Source organism: Spinacia oleracea, chromosome 1, assembly GCF_020520425.1.
Source record: "Spinacia oleracea cultivar Varoflay chromosome 1, BTI_SOV_V1, whole genome shotgun sequence".
In the NCBI taxonomy this organism is placed as follows: domain Eukaryota; kingdom Viridiplantae; phylum Streptophyta; class Magnoliopsida; order Caryophyllales; family Amaranthaceae; genus Spinacia; species Spinacia oleracea.
Genome location: NC_079487.1, coordinates 102,320,396 through 102,343,619, shown reverse-complemented (window position 1 = coordinate 102,343,619; position 23,224 = coordinate 102,320,396). Strand labels below are relative to the sequence as shown.

General features: G+C 35.1%; 1 long non-coding RNA gene across 1 annotated transcript; it reads left to right on the top strand.

Moving 5' to 3' along the window:
- The first annotated feature begins 20,584 nt into the window (after nucleotides 1-20,584).
- LOC130466082 (uncharacterized) lies at nucleotides 20,585-21,938 on the top strand. The gene is made up of 3 exons (XR_008926102.1): nucleotides 20,585-20,980; nucleotides 21,075-21,330; nucleotides 21,853-21,938. It is a non-coding gene; the product is annotated as an uncharacterized lncRNA (long non-coding RNA).
- The last annotated feature ends 1,286 nt before the right edge of the window (nucleotides 21,939-23,224 follow it).

Below are 23,224 nucleotides of genomic sequence, written 5' to 3'. Positions count from 1 at the left end.
AATAGAACTAATTAGTTAAACACTAGAACCTATTAGTTAATCAATGGAATCAATTAGTTAAGCATTGAGATCCAAATAGTTAAGCAATATAATCAATTAGTTAAGCAATTGAACCAATTAGTTAAGCAAATAAACCAATTAGTTATGCAATGTAACTAATTAGTTAAGCAATGTAATCTATTAGTTAAGCAACCGAACCAATTAGTTAAGCACTAAAACCAATTAGTTAATCAATTAGTTAAGCATTTGAACCAATTAGTTAAGCAATGAAACCAATTAGTTAAGCACTGGAATTAATTAGTTAATCAATCGAACTAATTAGTTAAGCATTTGAACCAATTAGTTAAGCAATGAAACCAATTAGTTAAGCACTGAAATTAATTAGTTAATCAATCGAACTAATTAGTTAAGCATTTTATCCAATTAGTTAATGTAATACCCCGAATTTTTAAAACTTGATTAATTATGCTTAATTATTTTTATTTAACTTAAAATCGTTTTAAATCCTCATTTCGAAATTTATTTTTAAATTAACGAAGTTTTATTTCGCTTAAATTTTTAATATTGCTACACGGTTTATTTTTCAGTTTATAATTTAATTTCATATTTACGAGCTTAACGATCTTTTTTTTTTAAAATTTTAATTATTTTCGGATTTTTTTTAATAATTTCGGAACGTTCTTATTTTATTCGAAAACTAAATTTATTTTTCGTTAACGATATTTTTATAAAGGATTATTTTAAAACTTAATTTTTATTAAACATTTCTATTCAAATTAATTTCTTAAAAATAGAAATCAATTTTTCTGAATTTGTGCCTAACTAAAGTGAAATGACAAAAGAAAATAAAACAAAATGCCTTAAAAGAACCAAAACTTCATTTTCTTTCTCTTTCTTTGCTCTTCACGTGTACCAGGAAGAAGGAAGCAACTCCTTCCTTCCTCTCTTTCCCTCAATTCAGTCCAAGTTCACCCCTTGGACCCCAAGCAAACTTTTCAATACAAATATACAAATTGCATTTCCATTTCAGGAAATTCAACATCAGACAATCAAAAACAAATTCCGATTTTCAATTCTTCTCCTCCTCTCTGCTTCGAACCATCACCACCATCAACGACCACTGCAACCACCATCAACCACCATCGTGACCACCTTGACCACCTCATCCAACCACCCAGCCGCACCGTCGGGCTGTTTCAGTCAACCACCACCACCGCACTCACCCCACCGTCCCCCCTGCTCCCTCTTTCCTGCCCGCAACTCCCCTACCCTCCTCTGCTTTCCATTCTCTTTTCCCCCTCGCTGCGCCACCACACCACCACCACCACCTTATCACCCCTCAAATCCATCTCCGCCCCACACTCCCCGGCGAGCCGCCGCTCCCAGAACCAGCCCGAAAACCTACACTCAAACTCCCCTGTTTCGTCTCCTCTGCTCGCCCCTTTCCCCTCTTCATCGTTAATCATGCTGCCGTGAACCACCCTCACCGTCGCATTACCGGCGCTTCCTTGCGCCGCCATTCCAATCAGGTGTCGGCCACCTTCAGCCGACCACCACCCCACAACCCTCGCCTTTCCCTCCTTTGCTCGACCACCCTCTCCCCTTCCGTGATGTTCCGCGCCGCCACAAACAACCACCAACATCATCGTCACCTCTGGTCGCAGTTCCCGGCGGCACCGAGCCACCCAGACCCCAGCCTCCTTCCTCCCTCCTCTCTCCCTCCTCTTCGTCCGTTTCCCCTGTTCTTGGTGCCCTGCTTCGTGCCCAGCTTCCCAAAGAAACGAGTTCCAGTTTATTGGAACTTTGTACCCTTTTCTTTTTTTTACTCAAATTAAAGCCCAAATGTATTAGGCCCAAAATCCCAAAGTGAGTATTACCATTTAATTTAAGTCCTAAATAACTGTTATGTTAATAATAAAGATTTTAAATGATAATTACTTATATAAATATATTTCGACAGAAATTTGAGTTAATTAATATTTTCGTAATATTTTCATTAAAATCGGCTTAGGAAATTTAAAATATATTTCGATTGAAATTTCGATTAATAATATTTTCATTAAATTTCGAAAATATACTTTTTATTAAAATTCGTTAATTATAAATTCTTTACTTATAAAATTTATCATTTATAAAATATCGATTTTAGGTTATTTATCGTTGTAGTACTAATTCAATAAATTAATATTTTGAAAGAAATCGGACTTGGAGCTCAGGAAGAACGATCCATCAGACGGGAAGTATAAAACGACAGTTGAGGTAACGGCTATTGCTAGTACCCGCAATCCCTTTATAAATGTATTACGAAATTATGACGTTATGATTGGATTTATGAATTAAATGTTTTGACATGTTTTATGGATTGTGGGAATGAATTATGATTTGTTTGAATTATTCTTTATAATATGATTTGATTGAGTTTTCTCATAAAATAATGTTTATATGATGCGTTGAATGAAATGATGTTTTATGGATCCCAGGATCTAAATGATGTTTTATGATATAAAATGAGTTATGTTATTTCGAATTGAAATACAAGCCAAGGCTTGGTAAAATTACATACAACATGATAAATGAAAGTGAAAGAACTGGTTTGTCTGGCGGTATATAAACTACCATCTTCCTATCTACCGGTCATGCATGCACCACGGACACCTGTCCACCCATGGATTACGAGCCCAGGCTCCCATGGTTTATGAGCCCAGGCTCAGGGCCCAGGCCCCATGTTACGATGAGCCCAGGCTCTTATGGGCCCAGGCCCAGTGGAGAATTCCTTCACGGTTCGTACTTGCCAACAACTAGCATGTTAATTAAAAGTTTATGAATGATGTTTTCATTAAAAGATTATGAATGAATTGAATATGATGTTTTATTAAATGTTTTACTTATTATATTCTCCCTGTGTTATTAAATAAAATGAGTTGAAATGAATTTACGTTGCTAGGGTAGTCGTTACTGAGTCTTCGGCTCACCGTTTTGTTTTCCATTTTAGGTACTGCGGGGATCGATGGAAACGAGTAGAGGCGAGGAATTTCACTTTAATAAAATTCACCTAGTTTATGCTTAAAGTTATAATAGTTTAATTAAAGACTTTTAGTAAGTTATGTACTTTTATTTTGAGAATATAGAGGATTATTATATTATATTGGAGGTTTTTATGGCTTATGTATGATGTTTCCTTGTAATTTCCAAGACGGAATTACGGCAGGTAATGTCCCGACCAAATTAGGTTAATTCCGCTGCTTATTATGCTTTAATAAGTGATTTAGAGGTCGGGGCGTTACAGTTTGGTATTCAGAGCAAAGGTTCTGGACCATAAGTGCTAAACCTTACGGGTTTTGCGCATAGTAGAACTCAATAGGCTTTAAGCAAAGAGTTTTAAGGAATAAGTTAAAAAGAATATGTTAAAATCAAGTCAAGTTAAAATGAAATGAGTGTGAGCGTAGGAACGCACGGGATAAAAGGGATTCATTTCTTATGTTATCGATGTTTTCTTGATTGAATATGTTATGTGAAATATCGATTATCGAACTTACCAACGATGCCACGAACGGAGCTCACATCAAAGCGCAACATTCACAATGACGTCTCGCACAATGATGTTTCCTATGATGATTTCTATGACGACCAACCTATAAAAGACCCCAAGGAGATGATGGAACGATTAAGAAACTGCACGTACGTTGTCAACTGAATTTGTCAAAGATTCTCGGCAAACGAAAGTTACTAATGCGAACGGAAAAGCGTCACTATTTAAGAAGTTTTCACCTCCGAATCCACCAATCTATGATTGCAAGCCAATTCGATGGAATTTAAAAGACTAGATAAATCATATGGATCAACTATTCGAAACTTTCGACATGCTCTAACGAATGGAAGCGAATATCGTGCGAAAAACGAATACTTGTTATTTATGTCGAGGAAAAGATCATTTCGTTAAAGATTGTCCTAAACCACCTCCAACGAATACCGGAACATCAACCTCGACCAATCATGAACGAAACAACAACAATGCTAAATCCATCACGCCCGTCAACATACGTAAGAGATTACATGATAAAGGACAAGATGACGCCAACGTTGATATTATTTTGATTTAGCTCTCTCTCGCTTTAGAATCGAACTTCCTTTGATTTTATGCTTATCGTCACATGTCATGTTATGAGTTTTCTACCCTAGATAGACCAGGCAAAGTTTAAGCATTATATTTTAGAAGAAGTTAAAGTTAAGCACGGTGCGAACTCAAAGATTTTATGGATATGAATGGTTTTGAGGAATTTTGATGGTCGTGAAATCTTTAGGGATAATATAAACGTTAGGAGTACCAAACGAGCATAAGGTTGTGGTTGATCACTAATTAAGTTAAGATTATTCGAAATTTAAAGTGTTAAAGTTATGAACAAAAGTGATTCTTGGGTTACCTTTCCGATGATTATTTTGATTTTTATAAGTACTAAAGTCTATTATCTAGAGGATGATTGAGTAAGGAAGCTAAGAAGTTGCACAGAAAAGTTATGAACCCAACATGAGTTAAGATAAGAGATCCAGTTGAGTTGACCCATGAATAAGATCTTGAGGAATTTTACCAAAATAAGCTATCAAGAATTAGTCTGTCGATAAAGTTTAAAGATAGGGTACCAAAAGAACATAAGTTTGTATTTTAAATGGCGAATCACCGATTAAATCAAGGTTATTCAAGGTTTAAAGCATGCGAGTATAATTGATTTTTGAGTTACTATTCCGAACCCTTTATAATGATTGTTTTTGTGGTTGCAAGTACCTAAGTGTATTTTCAGATATGTTAAGGAAGCTAAGCTAGAATTTTAAAAGTTATGCAAGAATATTATGCGCAACCAAAACATGGTTTGTGGTAAAAAGATGAAATTGAGGTTACACAATGAAGTTCTGAGAATTATAAAAGAAGCTATCAAGAATTGGTCTTTCAGTAAAGTTGATGGTATTCTTGGTTTACCTTTCCGCATCATTTATAAGGATTGTTTTTGTAGTTATCTGAAAGGACGCTTGATTATCTCCATAAAGAAAAGTTGGACTAGAGAATGTAAGGTTTTGCAAAAATTTTGTGAGGAAAAGTATGATTTATGGTGAGGAAATGAAATTGAATTTGCATATAAAGCAAGTTATCGAGAATTAGTCTTTCCATTAGGTTGATGATATCAATGGATGTTATCGAAAAGAATTATGAATGAGTGAGGAATGCAATGGAATTGAGAATAGAAAATCGACAAAATGACATGTCAATAGAACTGGGTAGTCTGAACTGAGTTTTCTAGGAGCTAGATTGTTTCTGTTAAAGGCACACTTGATGGCTTAGCGTTATCCGCAAAATACGAGATTTACTGACTTAAAATATTAAGGATAAAATAACGGAGTCGTATGCCTAAAGATATATTTCTAGCCACGTGATTGAAATGGAACCCCTGCAACGAACACAGTTAACGAAGTTATTCAATGTAGATGAAAAGATCGGAGATCGAAATCAAAACGAATCGAATAACGAAAGCCAACGACAAGAATTCCTGTAGCAAAGAAGGCAAGAGAAAACGAAAACGCGATATCTCCAAATAGTCTACTGAGAATGATATAATGTATGAATCATGATGTTTATGTAAACGTGTTGTGAATCAACCATGCTCATGTGTTAGATCAAATGATTATGAATGTTATGCTTATGTTGAATATGGAATTTTCAATTTATGAACTATGTCTATATGATATGGATTATGTTTATGCCGACATGATTATATTGGTAATCTAATTGTTATGCATGGAAGCCGTCTCCGATGGAAGTTCTCCTGAGCTCAGAGTACGAGATTGATATAATAAATGACTTTTTTTCGAGTATTGAAATTGGTTGGTAAATATTTATTTTCACTACATATACGTATAATTTCAGAATTATAATTTAATTTGCATTAAAAGTTACTGTTTACGATAGAAAATATTTTCAAACAAGATATCACAAAGTGAAATGGGAGCCTAGTCTAAGCTAACAAGTTTGCCCCTTTTATGTTCTTTGCTCCTCGATCCTATTTTATGAAGTAAAGTAGAGATACGAAAGACGATGGCGAAATGTAATTGACCTTAATGACGATTAAGGATCAAAATATAATTTTGCCCCTTTTGCATTCTTTACTCTTCGATTCTAGGTCTCGAGTTGAAGCGGAGTCCTAAAAGATGATAGCGGAATGAAGGCTAGACATTGTCGGGATTGAAATAAAATTTTGAGATCTTGGTTTAAAAATAAAACATCATACTTTTATTCGAGCGTTTTCAATTTTCAACAAACATTCTATAAATCTAATTTTCAAGTTTCGAGGACGAAACTTTTTCTAAGGGGGTAAGAGTGTAATACCCCGAATTTTTAAAACTTGATTAATTATGCTTAATTATTTTTATTTTACTTAAAATCGTTTTAAATCCTGATTTCGAAATTTATTTTTAAATTAACAAAGTTTTATTTCGCTTAAATTTTTAATATTGCTACACGATTTATTTTTCAGTTTATAATTTAATTTCATATTTACGAGCTTAACAATCTTTTTTTTTTAATTTTAATTATTTTCGGATTTTTTTTAATAATTTCGGAACGTTCTTATTTTATTCGAAAACTAAATTTATTTTTCGTTAACGATATTTTTATAAAGGATTATTTTAAAACATAATTTTTATTAAACATTTCTATTCAAATTAATTTCCTAAAAATAGAAATCAATTTTTCTGAATTTGTGCCTAACTAAAGTGAAATGACAAAAGAAAATAAAACAAAATGCCTTAAAAGAACCAAAACTTCATTTTCTTTCTCTTTCTTTGCTCTTCACGTGTACCAGGAAGAAGGAAGCAACTCCTTCCTTCCTCTCTTTCCCTCAATTCAGTCCAAGTTCACCCCTTGGACCCCAAGCAAACTTTTCAATACGAATATACAAATTGCATTTCCATTTCAGGAAATTCAACATCAGACAATCAAAAACAAATTCCGATTTTCAATTCTTCTCCTCCTCACTGCTTCGAACCATCACCACCATCAACGACCACTGCAACCACCATCAACCACCATCGTGACCACCTTGACCACCTCATCCAACCACCCAGCCGCACCGTCGGGCTGTTTCAGTCAACCACCACCACCGCACTCACCCCACCGTCCCCCCTGCTCCCTCTTTCCTGCCCGCAACTCCCCTACCCTCCTCTGCTTTCCATTCTCTTTTCCCCCTCGCTGCGCCACCACACCACCACCACCATCTTATCACCCCTCAAATCCATCTCCGCCCCACACTCCCCGGCGAGCCGCCGCTCCCAGAACCAGCCCGAAAACCTACACTCAAACTCCCCTGTTTCGTCTCCTCTGCTCGCCCCTTTCCCCTCTTCATCGTTAATCATGCTGCCGTGAACCACCCTCACCGTCGCATTACCGGCGCTTCCTTGCGCCGCCATTCCACCCAGGTGTCGGCCACCTTCAGCCGACCACCACCCCACAACCCTCGCCTTTCCCTCCTTTGCTCGACCACCCTCTCCCCTTCCGTGATGTTCCGCGCCGCCACAAACAACCACCAACATCATCGTCACCTCTGGTCGCAGTTCCGGGCGGCACCGAGCCACCCAGACCCCAGCCTCCTTCCTCCCTCCTCTCTCCCTCCTCTTCGTCCGTTTCCCCTGTTCTTGGTGCCCTGCTTCGTGCCCAGCTTCCCAAAGAAACGAGTTCCAGTTTATTGGAACTTTGTACCCTTTTCTTTTTTTTACTCAAATTAAAGCCCAAATGTGTTAGGCCCAAAATCCCAAAGTGAGTATTACCATTTAATTTAAGTCCTAAATAACTGTTATGTTAATAATAAAGATTTTAAATGATAATTACTTATATAAATATATTTCGACAGAAATTTGAGTTAATTAATATTTTCGTAATATTTTCATTAAAATCGGCTTAGGAAATTTAAAATATATTTCGATTGAAATTTCGATTAATAATATTTTCATTAAATTTCGAAAATGTACTTTTTATTAAAATTCGTTAATTATAAATTCTTTACTTATAAAATTTATCATTTATAAAATATCGATTTTAGGTTATTTATCGTTGTAGTACTAATTCAATAAATTAATATTTTGAAAGAAATCGGACTTGGAGCTCAGGAAGAACGATCCATCAGACGGGAAGTATAAAACGACAGTTGAGGTAACGGCTATTGCTAGTACCCGCAATCCCTTTATAAATGTATTACGAAATTATGACGTTATGATTGGATTTATGAATTAAATGTTTTGACATGTTTTATGGATTGTGGGAATGAATTATGATTTGTTTGAATTATTCTTTATAATATGATTTGATTGAGTTTTCTCATAAAATAATGTTTATATGATGCGTTGAATGAAATGATGTTTTATGGATCCCAGGATCTAAATGATGTTTTATGATATAAAATGAGTTATGTTATTTCGAATTGAAATACAAGCCAAGGCTTGGTAAAATTACATACAACATGATAAATGAAAGTGAAAGAACTGGTTTGTCTGGCGGTATATAAACTACCATCTTCCTATCTACCGGTCATGCATGCACCACGGACACCTGTCCACCCATGGATTACGAGCCCAGACTCCCATGGTTTATGAGCCCAGGCTCAGGGCCCAGGCCCCATGTTACGATGAGCCCAGGCTCTTATGGGCCCAGGCCCAGTGGAGAATTCTTTCACGGTTCGTACTTGCCAACAACTAGCATGTTAATTAAAAGTTTATGAATGATGTTTTCATTAAAAGATTATGAATGAATTGAATATGATGTTTTATTAAATGTTTTACTTATTATATTCTCCCTGTGTTATTAAATAAAATGAGTTGAAATGAATTTACGTTGCTAGGGTAGTCGTTACTGAGTCTTCGGCTCACCGTTTTGTTTTCCATTTTAGGCACTGCGGGGATCGATGGAAACGAGTAGAGGCAAGGAATTTCACTTTAATAAAAGTCACCTAGTTTATGCTTAAAGTTATAATAGTTTAATTAAAGACTTTTAGTAAGTTATGTACTTTTATTTTGAGAATATAGAGGATTATTATATTATATTGGAGGTTTTTATGGCTTATGTATGATGTTTCCTTGTAATTTCCAAGACGGAATTACGGCAGGTAATGTCCCGACCAAATTAGGTTAATTCCGCTGCTTATTATGCTTTAATAAGTGATTTAGAGGTCGGGGCGTTACAGTTAAGCAATGAAACCAATTAGTTAATCAATCGAACTAATTAGTTAAGCATTTGAACCAATTAGTTAAACACTGAAATTAATTAGTTAATCAATGAAACCAATTAGTTAAGCGATGAAATCCAATTAGTTAAGCGATGAAATCCAATTAGTTAAGCAATGCAACCAATTAGTTAAAAATAGAAACCAAAGTTAAGCAATAGAATCAATTAGTTAAGCATTGTAACTAATTAGTTAAGCATAGTAACTAATTAGTTAACCAATGGATCTAATTAGTTAAACAATAGAACCGATTAGTTAATTAACGGAATCAATTAGTTAAGCATTGGATCTAAATAGTTAAGGAATTAAACCAATTAGTTAAGCATTGAAACTAATTAGTTAAGAAATTAAACCAATTAGTTAAGCGATGAAATCCAATTAGTTAAGCAATGCAGCCAATTAGTTAAACACAGAAACCAAATAGTTAAGCAATAGAATCAATTAGTTAAGCATTGTAACTAATTAGTTAAAATAAAATGTAACAAAACCTTTTAATTTCGTAACTAAATATAATTAAAGTATAACTAAATAGAAATTGTCATTAACTAAAAACAATTTAATCACTAATTAAATGAATAGGATAAAACAAAACTTAAAAAAAGGTTCATAAGTTCAATGTAGCTAAACTGTTCTACATCTTCAAGTAATTAGCATTCAGGGAAGGAGACAAAAAACATGGGCCTGCATACTCCAAGACATGAAAATTTCTATCTTCAGTTCTCAGTTTCTCATTATCAAACATGATGGATCTGATGATGTTGGTGGATCGGAAGATGATGGCGACGCCGGCGGCAAAGCTTCCTTGGAAAAGGGAGGAGCTCAGGCGAATCGCCGCCTCTTTTTTTTCCCCTTCCCTAATCGCCGACCAACAACTACGACTAATCAACCACCTACCGCAGTTGTTGCGAGGAGGCGAATCGCCGCCTGTTACTCGCTTCCCCCAATCGCAACGACTCCCCTCCCTCTCCTTCATTCATCGCCCTTCTCTTTCCTCTCTTGCTGTTCGCTGGCCACCGCACCGCAAGATCTCCGGTCAAAAATGAAGGGGCTCAGGCAGCGGCAACGGCAGCAGGTGAATAATCAAAATCCTAAATCAAAAACCTAAAATCAAAATTAAAATCCAACTGAACAGGAGATAGGAGCGCAGAGAGGAGAAAGAGGAGCGCAGAGAGGAGGGAGGACCGCAGAGATGAACGAAGAGGAGAGAGAAATGAAATTGTTTATTTGTATGCGCGTGAAACACTTGCGCGTGGGCAAACGAGATGAAGTCAGCATGGTGTAATCCCCCGTAAATTTATAAATTTTATTAATATATTTTAACGTACATTATTTATATTTAAATAGAATTTATGAATTTTAAGTAATAAATATATAATTAACGTATATTTATTTTATTTTAAGTACGTTCTAAATATTTAACGATTTTAGAACTTTATTATATATTTAATGTATATTTAATTTTATTTAAGTATATTCTAAATATTTTAACGGTTTGTGCAATAAAGAATAATTTTAGAATTTTAAGTTAAAAAGAATTTGAATTACGAAAATCGATTGAATTTAGAAAACGATCATATTTCGGTTTTGGATTCGAATCCTAAAATTAAACTCCTAACTCTAGCCCAATTGGTGAAGCCCAAAGTAATAAAACCCAAACTACATACTCCCTTTCTCTTTTCCTAATTCACGTGAAACCAAAGAAGAAAAAAAAAAAAAACAAGAAAAGCAAACCCTCATTCTCTCATATATGCTATCACGTGAAACCTCCTTCACGTTCCTTACTCTCAGCCGTTTCTCTCTCCTGCCGTTTTTCTCTCCTCCCTTCAGCCGCCGTCGCGCCACCGCCGGACCACCGTCGTCCCTCGCCATCCTCCGGTAATCCTCTCTCTCCCTCTCTCTCTTTCGTTCTCCTAAACTCCTTGTTTTCGGTTGCACGTTAATAGTTGCTCTGTTTCTGTTGTTGCGCAGCCACGCACAACCACCGAGCACCGCCATCCACTCGTCGTTCCCTTCGCTGCGCCGCCCACCTGCAGCGTCGCTGCCGCGCCTGTCCAGCCAGAAATCCTCCTTCCTCGTTGGTTTCGATTTTTCCCTCTCCTTGCGGTTTTTGGTTCGACCAACAACCACCACTGCCTCCCACGGCAGCAACCCATCCCAGCCGCAACCGCTGTCGCGCCGTCGTGGTTCTGACCGTCGCCGCCCCCTCTCTCTCCTCCCTATTTGGTTAACTTTCTTAAACCCTAAGTTATTGAAATGTTTTGATTTAAGTTTATTGATTTTAATTTATGTTTCTTGAATTAAATTATCAATCTTTATAGTTAAATTATAATTTTCAGATTTGATATTGATATTGTAAATTAATTAATTTCAGTTTTGGTTGATTAATATGTGAGTTAGGGTTTTAAATTATTTTAGTGATTTAGTTCATGTTTATTGAATTTAAATTATAATTTATTATGATTAAATTATATTTTCAGATTATATATTATGTTTAAATAATAAATTCAATTTTCAGATTATGCGATTACATTGAAATAATGATTTTTAATTATTAAAGCATGAATTTTTAAGGTTTTAATAGTTTTAAAATCATGGTATGATGTTTATAAGTTATTAAGGTTATTGTTTTTATGATTTTAAGCATATTAATTATGGTTTGGCAAAGTTTTAAACTATTTTATATTGCTGGAATTTTGAAAAGGGATGCTTTATTGGAGTTCATGATAATTGGTGATCATTAGTGTAGTAATCAATATTCTAGGAAGTTAATTAATTAAGTTTCGATATTGGGGAATGTTCTAATTATGTTTAGGATGTGTTTAGAGTACGTTAATGTTGCTGTAAATTATTAGGAATTGATTTGGGTACGTTTCTTGATTATTTTAGGCGGAGAATTCTTTGTGGGTGACTTTTGAATTCGTTAAAGTGGCCTATCAGTTTGTTTACACAAGGTACGTACATACCTGTGTGCTTGGAATGTGTGTGATTTGTTGAAACCATATTGAAATGATTCATGAACTTCGTTATGTTGAAATGATTAAGGAACTTGGTTATGTTGGAATTGTTGATGAACTAGGTTATGTTGAAAGTGCATGTTTAATATTGTTGGATGGACATGTTAAGCATATATATATTTCGTTATGAGAATTATAGCATGTTGGTATGGATGATTGATGCGAACATGTTTGTTGGGAACATTAGATTATTATATATGTTGATTCAGATCGATTGTTCATTGTTCCCTTTTTGCTTTTCACTACTTTATAAGGGCCGAGGACCTTGTTTAGTAAGTTGAAACCTTATACCCATATAGAGGGGTTTATCAGTATTAAAGGAAAGGTTGAATTAATTGGAATAAGTCTTGTGTGACGTCTCTGTGATCACTGGTTTAATTCAAAGATAAAAGAAGTTGCGTTTACTTGTTGAATATAATATTTATGTTTGATGAGTCATAACCAAGTATTAAAAGTTAAGCCATGTAAAGTGAAAATGAGTAGCAATAGCTTTTGTAATCCCCCGTAATTTTATACATTTTATTGATATATTTTAACGTATAGTTAATTATATTTAAATAGAATTTGCGAATTTTAGAAATAAATTATTTAAGTAACGAATATTTATTTTTATACGTTTTAAATATTTCAACGATTTATGAAATTAAAATAAGTTTAGAATTTTATGTTGAAAAGAAATTGAATTACGAAAACCGTTTGAATTTTGAAAACAATCCTAATTGGTTTTGGATTCAAACACTTAAACTCAACCTTAGTTCTAGCCCAAGTTGATAAAGCCCAAATAATAAGACCCAAAACACTTTACTCCTTTCCTCTCTTTCAATGTTACGTAAAAGCAAAAACAACAAAAACTTCTCTGCTTCACTTTCACGTGAACCATAACCCTTAACCTCTTCCCCCTTTGCTCAGCCGCCAGCCGGCAGCCACGCTGGACCACCGTCACTACACCGACCTCCTGCCACCATCCCCTCCGCCGTCGGTACTCCTCTTCTCTTTCGTTCTTTCCTTTTTATCTCTCGTTCTTTGTCTCCCCTGACTTGTGTTCTGTTTTTTTTCGCACAACCACTATCAGCGCACGCAACCACCACCTGTACCACCACCTGCTCCCGCCGACTTCCCATCGCCACAACCCAGTCGTCGACCAACCTCCTCCCTTCTCCTTTACATACACAAGAAATCTCCCCTCCTATTTTCTTTGTTGCTCCGCACGCAGCTACCAGTCGTGCTGCACCACCCGTCGCGCCACCAAGAGTGTTGAACCACCGACGTACCCACCGTCTGCTGCCGCCACTGTCGCCGGCCAGCAGCTTCCTTCTTCCTCACTTTTGGTTATTTCTAAACCCTTAAAACTAATTAATGTTTAATAATGTTTTTATAATTCGATTTATGTTTCTCGAATTAAATTCATGATTCTTTTTATGATTTATGATTTATTATGAATTTCGGATTTCATGTTTTGTAATAATTATATCATTAATTTTCAGAATATACGATTTGATTGAGATATGGTTTTAATTATTAAAGTATAAATTTTAAGGTTTTTAATGATTTTAAATCATGGTAGGATGTTTAGGAATTATTAAAGTTATTGTTTTTATGATTTCAAACATGTTAATGATGTTTTGGAGTAGTTTGAAATTAGTTATATTGCTGGAAATTTAAAGTATGATGCTTTGAAAAGTTTTCAACGAATTTCAATAATTAATATAATAATTATGATGCTAGGAAATTAAATATTCAAGTTTCGATATTGGGAAACGTCCTAATTATGTTTAGGAAGGGTTTGAAGCTCCCTAATGTTGCTGAAAATTCAATATGAATTGATATGAGTCTATATTGGTTGTTTTTAGGTGGAGAATTCTCTTTAGGCAACTTTTGAAAGTGTTAAGGTGACGTATCAGTTTGTTTACACAAGGTACGTACATACCTGTGTGCTTGGAATGTGTGCTAATTGTTGAAACCATGTTGAATTGTTGATGAACTTGGTTATGTTGATATCGTTGATGAATTTAGTCAGGTTGAATATTGCATGTTTAATACTGTTGGTTAGACATATTGAACCTATATTGCATTTTGAGGATTATAGCATGTTAGTATGGATGATTGATACAAACATGTTTGATTAGGAACACTAGATTACTTTGTATATAATTCAGATCAGTGGATTGTTGTCCCTTTTAGCTTTTTCACTACTTTATGAGGGCCGAGGACCTCATTTAGTAAGTTGAAACCTTATACCCATATACTGGGTTGATCAGTATTAAAGGAAGGATTGAAGTTAATTGGAATGAGTCTTGTTTGATGCCTTTGTGATCACTTACTTAATTCCAAGATAAAAACAGTTGTAAATAAATGTGGATTGTATGCCTTATGTGATTGTTGAGTCATAACAGGGTGTCAATTTGTAAATCATGTAAAGTGAAACTGAGTAGCAATAGCTTTAGACTGTGCACGTCTAAAGTGACGGACAAACATGAGTTGGGGTTCATGGTGGTAGCCCATGGCCTTTAATTCGGACCGGATTGATCACCGTGTCCTATTTTTATTCAAACGTTCCTCGATATCGCAGGTCATTGAGGTTACGGAGTCGCGCCCGTACCTCGTCTTCCTTAGTGAAGCATCTAGCTAGAAAACTCGGTCCATTGACTATTTCAATTAAAATAATGTTATTGTTATAAAGGTCTAGTCCAGTCAAGTATAGCTTTCAAGTCAGTATGTTTTGGTTTTCCTTGCTTATGTTTTATTTAGTATCATGTTAGGATTGTTCGGTTAATAGAATCATGTTAGGATTATCATTTATTTAGTATGTAGTACTCAGCTTTGCTGATTACGTGCTTTTGCTTATGCATGTTGATCATGGCTATGCCTTATTGATCCTGTGATGACCCAATCTTTGGTGAGCAGTCTCTAAGGATCAATAAGTATTGTCCATCTGCAGGTTTGAAGATGTTGCATCATTGGGATCGGGAATAGAGAGCTTGTATTTAGTTTTGATTTGCTAAGTTGACTTGAGTTTGTTTAATTGGACTTTAAACTTGTTAGTTGATCTTATTTTTGTTGATTGGTTTTTGGATTAACTATGTAATCGATTATTTATAAACCTAAAGTTATTTATTATATTTTCCGCTGCAAAATTCTGAATAAGCCGTTACGTTTTCACACGGGCGATAATGCCTTGATAATTCTCTACGTTTTACATAAAAAGGTTAGTTTAGAAAAGAGAGAATTGTCGGGGTGTTACAAAGTGGTATCTAGAAGCTAAGGTTTTACTTTAATAAATTTTTAGGCGCCTAACTATCTAGTTATTTAAAATAAATTTCTTAAAAATCGAGATTCTACGTATTATAGTGAAAAAAAAATTGGTACTTTTTTTTGGGGGGCAGATTTCCTTTTATCTTGTTTGAAAGTATATAATATTTCTTATTTAAGTTCGAAATCAAATTATTTATTCGAATTAAAGTGACTTTCGAAATTTTTATTCTTTTTCTTATTATTTATTATTCAAAAATGAGTACAATTTTTTTTAGAAGTTCAAATTTTTTTAAAATTGTTTCAAGAGTTAGAATTCGTTATCAAGGCATATATAAATCTTCTTCGAATTAATAACTTTATTTTTCGAATTTATTCGCTACGCATTTCCTTAATTTATTTTACTTTATTTATTTTATATTTTTATTCTATGTTATAATTTTATTATATTATCGTCCTTTTACTTTGTTATTTAAACTATTTCAATGCTTTAGTTTATGAGAGATGGGTAGTATAAGAAGGGCATATAAGATAGAATTATATGTGCATTAGTAGCTAGTCAATGCTAGCATAAGAAATTGATTGTTATGTGCGTGCGTGTGCTAATTGTTTAATGTTACATTTAAATGTGCATAAAGAATTGTTTGCTTCCACCAAACTTATTGCATTATTGAACCTTGTTTATGATTTGGCTGGAAAATCGTTAGTGAGACATGGAATTGTTTATTTCAGGAATAAAATATTTCTTTCCAAGTATACCAACATAGGATCCTTCGAGAAAGATCGATATAGAGACCACTGATATTTTTGTGAGAAAGTGGTGTTTAAATGTGAATATCTTGCTAGGATTCAAGAGAAACCCAATTGTACTAAGTGATCATGAGAATGAAATGGATTATGAGTCTGACATTAATAGTTACACCAGCTTTGAACGCACAATGCGTCATATATTAAGAACAGGAGACCCTGATAGGGATGAGGAAACCCTTCGTGAGTTTGACCGTGCTAGAGGGCATACTAGAGTTGATATTTATAATGTAGTGATACTAAGATAGAGGATGACCTCAGTCTCAGAGACTACGAAGATCCACAAGGTAGAGAAAACTAGCTTAATATTTTAATACTGAGGATGAGGATTAATTTAAATACGAGCCCTTTTACTCGAGAAAGCTATAAGAAATCAAAGAACAAGATTGATAATGTTTCCCTCTAAGATTGTTTCATTATTTATTTATGTTGGGAATAATGTGGGACAAGTCGCCTAACAGTAGTTTAAATTTATTGCATAGCACTTTTATTTTATTTTGGGACAAGTACATTACTATGGTTTAGAAATTGTTAACAATATTCTTTTGAGGAATAAAAGTTTCTTTTGAGGAATACAAGTTTCTTTTGAGGAATAAAAGTTAAATATTTAATTATCCAAATGGTTAATGATTTAGTTTGGGCACGCGAAGAGGAATAATTTCTTTTATTATTATTATTATTTGTGATGATTGAATTTGATTTGTTTTCCCTCGATCGGATGTCCTTTATGTGAATGTCGTTCACGAATGATCGAGGAGGATTATTTTGCAATGATTATTGCACCTTCGTAAATGATTTTTGCACTTTCGTAAATGATTTTATGTGAATATTGTTTATTGAGGCGATCTCTATGGTCAAATCAAATATTGCTTGTATAGAATGACGTGTAAGTAGTGTTTAGAACCTAAGATAGAGTATATTAATTTCAGGTCGTGTTATAGAATGACCAACAATAATGACTTAGTTGATGCTATTCGCCTCTTGGCGGAATAGCTGATCCAAGAGAGAACTGAGCGTTCCGATTCTGCTAGGGACGTGTTCGAGAGACTAGCCAAAGTTAAGTCACTATACTTTAAGGGGAAAACTGATCTTACCTTTTTAGAGAACTGGGTTAGAGAGTTTGAGAAACGGTTTGGGGCTGTGAACTGTCTTGAGAACATGAGAGTGGGTCAAGTTGTACTGTACTTGAAAGATGAAGCTGAATTATGGTTGAGAAAAAAATGGGGCTAGACTTAGCGCGGTTGAAAGATTCAATTGAGATTCATTTGTTACTGCCCTAAGGAAAAAGTTTTATCCTCCTTTTATGAGAAAGCAAAAGGCACAAGAATTCATAAACCTTAGGATGGAAGTATGACCATTGCCGATTACTATAGCAAACTTATAATATTGTCGAGGTTTGCACCTGAGATTGTAGCCACAGAGGAGCTAAAGGCTCTGAGGTTTAAGAAAGGTTTGACTGAGGAGATCCAATTAGGATTAGGTAAGGAAACCTTTACATCCTTGGATATTGTGTATGGGAAAGCTGCTCATATTTATGGTTTGCAGTCTAGAAGGGACAAGAAAAATATTGTTGTTGGGGAGAAAATAAAAGAGTTTAATGTTGGGGAAAACCAAGGGAAACCAGGGTTTAACCAATCCGGAAATCGGAGTTCGAAGCCTATAGGGTCGCAGAATAACCTAGGGAACCACAGTAAGTCTACCAATGAGAACAACAACCATAATAAGGCACCGTGTAAACTATTCTTGATGAGTCGAAATGAAGCCGGACATTCTGCAGACGTAGTTCATGTTACTTTTCCTATTAACTTTGTGCTAGTTGAAACGTTGTTTGATTTGGGAGTAACTCATTCTTTTGTTTTGTCATCTGTTATTAAGAGTCTGAAGTTAGTAGATTTTGAATGATTGATTTACCTGTCATTATGCCTACTGGTGTAACCATAAGGTGTATAAGATTAATTAAGAACTTGCCTTTGAAGATAAAAAAAAAATGCGTTTTCCCTTCTGATTTGATAAAAGTTTAATCTGAGGGACCTGGATTTAATTCTGGGGATGGACTGGCTAAGTTTGTGCAAGGCTAAGGTAGACTGTGAAATTCAGAAAGTAAGTTTAAGGAACCCTATTGAAAGGTTGAGCTCGTGTAGATGTTTTGAGAAGTCCAAGAACCTTAGTTATTTCTGTAATGCAAGTGAGGAAATTGATGAATAGAGAGTGTGAACAATTTTTCTGTAGTATGTTAGAGGTGAGTAAAGAGGTTGGAGTTAAAATCGAGGATGTTGCCATCGTGAGTGGATTCATTGATGTGTTTCCGAGTGAAATTGCAAGTATGTTACCAGCTAGAGCATTTGAGTTCACTATAGAGTTAAATCCTGAAACGACACCTATAAATGATCTAATTAGGACACAATTGCAAGAGTTGTTTCGTTAAGGAGTATGTTAGGCCTAATGCGTCACCGTGAGGAGCTCCTGTGTTTTTTATTAAGGAGAAAGATAAGAGTATGGAATTATGCATCGAATTTAGGGAACTAAACACCATCAAGAACAAGTACCCTTTGCCTAGGATAGATGACATGTTGGATTAATTGAATTGGGCGAGTGTGTTCGCGAAAACTGATTTGTGTTTGAAGTACCACCAATTGAGAATAGCTGATAAGGGCCTAAGACCTCATTAGGATTCGTATTGTCATTGTGGGTTTAGAATAACGTCTTTTGGGTTAACCAATGCACCTGCATTAATTATGGAGTTGATGAATGAGATTTTCTACGAATTCCGAATTAAGTTCGTTATTATGTTATTGATGATATCCTGATTTATTCAAGGAATGAGAAAGAGCATGACAATCACTTGAGGATTATTTGGAGACGCTTAGAAAGAATCTAGTTTTATTAAATAAAGTATACAAATCTTGAAGTTATGTGTGTATAAGTGACACCGACGAAAAAGTGAAGGATTGAATTGATTGAAAACTACATTACGTAAGGGAATAAATTTAAGAGAAGATTTGAGTGGTCCAGGATCGTTTGAAATCAATTGTTGTCTTGAAAAGAGGAATGTATGAATTGGTGAAAGTGCTAAGAGGTAAGCCCAAGAGTTATATATCCATGAAAGGCGTAATGAGGTTCACTAGAAAGGGAAAGCTGAGTATAAGGAGTTTCTGTAGATCCTACTAAGAATCAAGCTGTGAGTGAGTGACCTACTCCAAAGGAACGTGTCTGATATCTGAAGTTTCCTAGGCCTAGCTGACTATTATAGGGGGTTTGTGAAAGACTTTTCGAACAAAGAAAAACCAATGACCATTTTGATGAAAAGGAATCGAAATTCGAGTGGAGTGAGAAATGTGAGAAAGCTTTCTAGATTTTAAAAGAGAGTTTGACCTCCGCACCTATCGCCGCGACAATTGAAACCTCATGAAATCAATTACCCTACCCATGACCTAGAGTCAGCTGTTATTGTGTTCACTTTGAACGATTTGGAGACATTATCTTTATGGGGCAACATTTGAGATCCTTACCAACCATAAAAGTCTGAAACTTTGGCAAAAAGGTCTAGTGAATCTTGGGACGACATTGAAAATGAGTACTGCTTTTCACCCTGCGATCGATGGACAAACTGAGATTACTAACGAAAAATATGTTGAGAGACTGTGTTATTGACTTTAAAAGTAATCGGGACGACCACCTAGATTCGATTGACCTTCTTGCAACAATAGTTACTATGCGAGCTTTAAGATGACACATGTTGAGGCATTGTGTGGAAAGAAGTGTAGAAATCCAACTTGCTACGATTTTAGTGGAAATATAGCATTGGGGACATGATTCGTTGAAGTAGGAATATCCAAAGTTATTCCCTGAGATGAGTTACGAGGGCGTAACTCGTTTTCTTTAAGGGGGGTAGAATGCGATAGAAATTCGCGCTTTTTACCTATTTTTGTAGCAATTTTATGCATTTTATGCTCATTTTTAGCAACTTATACATGTTGATGTAAAGCAAATAGATTCTCCGCATAAGAAAAAGGTGTTCATGAGTAACACAAACAACTTTAAGTTGGCAAAAGAGTGCACATGAGTGACACAAGTATTTCTCAAGTAAGAATGAATTAAAGACTTTTGAAAAATGTGTGAATTTTCGTGTCAAGTTTCGGGACGAAACTTCTTTTAAGAGGGGTAGATTATAATCCCCCGTAATTTTATACATTTTATTGATATATTTTAACGTATAGTTAATTATATTTAAATAGAATTTGCGAATTTTAGAAATAAATTATTTAAGTAACGAATATTTATTTTTATACGTTTTAAATATTTCAACGATTTATGAAATTAAAATAAGTTTAGAATTTTATGTTGAAAAGAAATTGAATTACGAAAACCGTTTGAATTTTGAAAACAATCCTAATTGGTTTTGGATTCAAACACTTAAACTCAACCTTAGTTCTAGCCCAAGTTGATAAAGCCCAAATAATAAGACCCAAAACACTTTACTCCTTTCCTCTCTTTCAATGTTACGTAAAAGCAAAAACAACAAAAACTTCTCTGCTTCACTTTCACGTGAACCATAACCCTTAACCTCTTCCCCCTTTGCTCAGCCGCCAGCCGGCAGCCACGCTGGACCACCGTCACTACACCGACCTCCTGCCACCATCCCCTCCGCCGTCGGTACTCCTCTTCTCTTTCGTTCTTTCCTTTTTATCTCTCGTTCTTTGTCTCCCCTGACTTGTGTTCTGTTTTTTTTTCGCACAACCACTATCAGCGCACGCAACCACCACCTGTACCACCACCTGCTCCCGCCGACTTCCCATCGCCACAACCCAGCCGTCGACCAACCTCCTCCCTTCTCCTTTACATACACAAGAAATCTCCCCTCCTATTTTCTTTGTTGCTCCGCACGCAGCTACCAGTCGTGCTGCACCACCCGTCGCGCCACCAAGAGTGTTGAACCACCGACGTACCCACCGTCTGCTGCCGCCACTGTCGCCGGCCAGCAGCTTCCTTCTTCCTCACTTTTGGTTATTTCTAAACCCTTAAAACTAATTAATGTTTAATAATGTTTTTATAATTCGATTTATGTTTCTCGAATTAAATTCATGATTCTTTTTATGATTTATGATTTATTATGAATTTCGGATTTCATGTTTTGTAATAATTATATCATTAATTTTCAGAATATACGATTTGATTGAGATATGGTTTTAATTATTAAAGTATAAATTTTAAGGTTTTTAATGATTTTAAATCATGGTAGGATGTTTAGGAATTATTAAAGTTATTGTTTTTATGATTTCAAACATGTTAATGATGTTTTGGAGTAGTTTGAAATTAGTTATATTGCTGGAAATTTAAAGTATGATGCTTTGAAAAGTTTTCAACGAATTTCAATAATTAATATAATAATTATGATGCTAGGAAATTAAATATTCAAGTTTCGATATTGGGAAACGTCCTAATTATGTTTAGGAAGGGTTTGAAGCTCCCTAATGTTGCTGAAAATTCAATATGAATTGATATGAGTCTATATTGGTTGTTTTTAGGTGGAGAATTCTCTTTAGGCAACTTTTGAAAGTGTTAAGGTGACGTATCAGTTTGTTTACACAAGGTACGTACATACCTGTGTGCTTGGAATGTGTGCTAATTGTTGAAACCATGTTGAATTGTTGATGAACTTGGTTATGTTGATATCGTTGATGAATTTAGTCAGGTTGAATATTGCATGTTTAATACTGTTGGTTAGACATATTGAACCTATATTGCATTTTGAGGATTATAGCATGTTAGTATGGATGATTGATACAAACATGTTTGATTAGGAACACTAGATTACTTTGTATATAATTCAGATCAGTGGATTGTTGTTCCTTTTAGCTTTTTCACTACTTTATGAGGGCCGAGGACCTCATTTAGTAAGTTGAAACCTTATACCCATATACAGGGTTGATCAGTATTAAAGGAAGGATTGGAGTTAATTGGAATGAGTCTTGTTTGATGCCTTTGTGATCACTTACTTAATTCCAAGATAAAAACAGTTGTAAATAAATGTGGATTGTATGCCTTATGTGATTGTTGAGTCATAACAGGGTGTCAATTTGTAAATCATGTAAAGTGAAACTGAGTAGCAATAGCTTTAGACTGTGCACGTCTAAAGTGACGGACAAACATGAGTTGGGGTTCATGGTGGTAGCCCATGGCCTTTAATTCGGACCGGATTGATCACCGTGTCCTATTTTTATTCAAACGTTCCTCGATATCGCAGGTCATTGAGGTTACGGAGTCGCGCCCGTACCTCGTCTTCCTTAGTGAAGCATCTAGCTAGAAAACTCGGTCCATTGACTATTTCAATTAAAATAATGTTATTGTTATAAAGGTCTAGTCCAGTCAAGTATATCTTTCAAGTCAGTATGTTTTGGTTTTCCTTGCTTATGTTTTATTTAGTATCATGTTAGGATTGTTCGGTTAATAGAATCATGTTAGGATTATCATTTATTTAGTATGTAGTACTCAGCTTTGCTGATTACGTGCTTTTGCTTGTGCATGTTGATCATGGCTATGCCTTATTGATCCTGTGATGACCCAATCTTTGGTGAGCAGTCTCTAAGGATCAATAAGTATTGTCCATCTGCAGGTTTGAAGATGTTGCATCATTGGGATCGGGAATAGAGAGCTTGTATTTAGTTTTGATTTGCTAAGTTGACTTGAGTTTGTTTAATTGGACTTTAAACTTGTTAGTTGATCTTATTTTTGTTGATTGGTTTTTGGATTAACTATGTAATCGATTATTTATAAACCTAAAGTTATTTATTATATTTTCCGCTGCAAAATTTTGAATAAGCCGTTACGTTTTCACACGGGCGATAATGCCTTGATAATTCTCTACGTTTTACATAAAAAGGTTATTTTAGAAAAGAG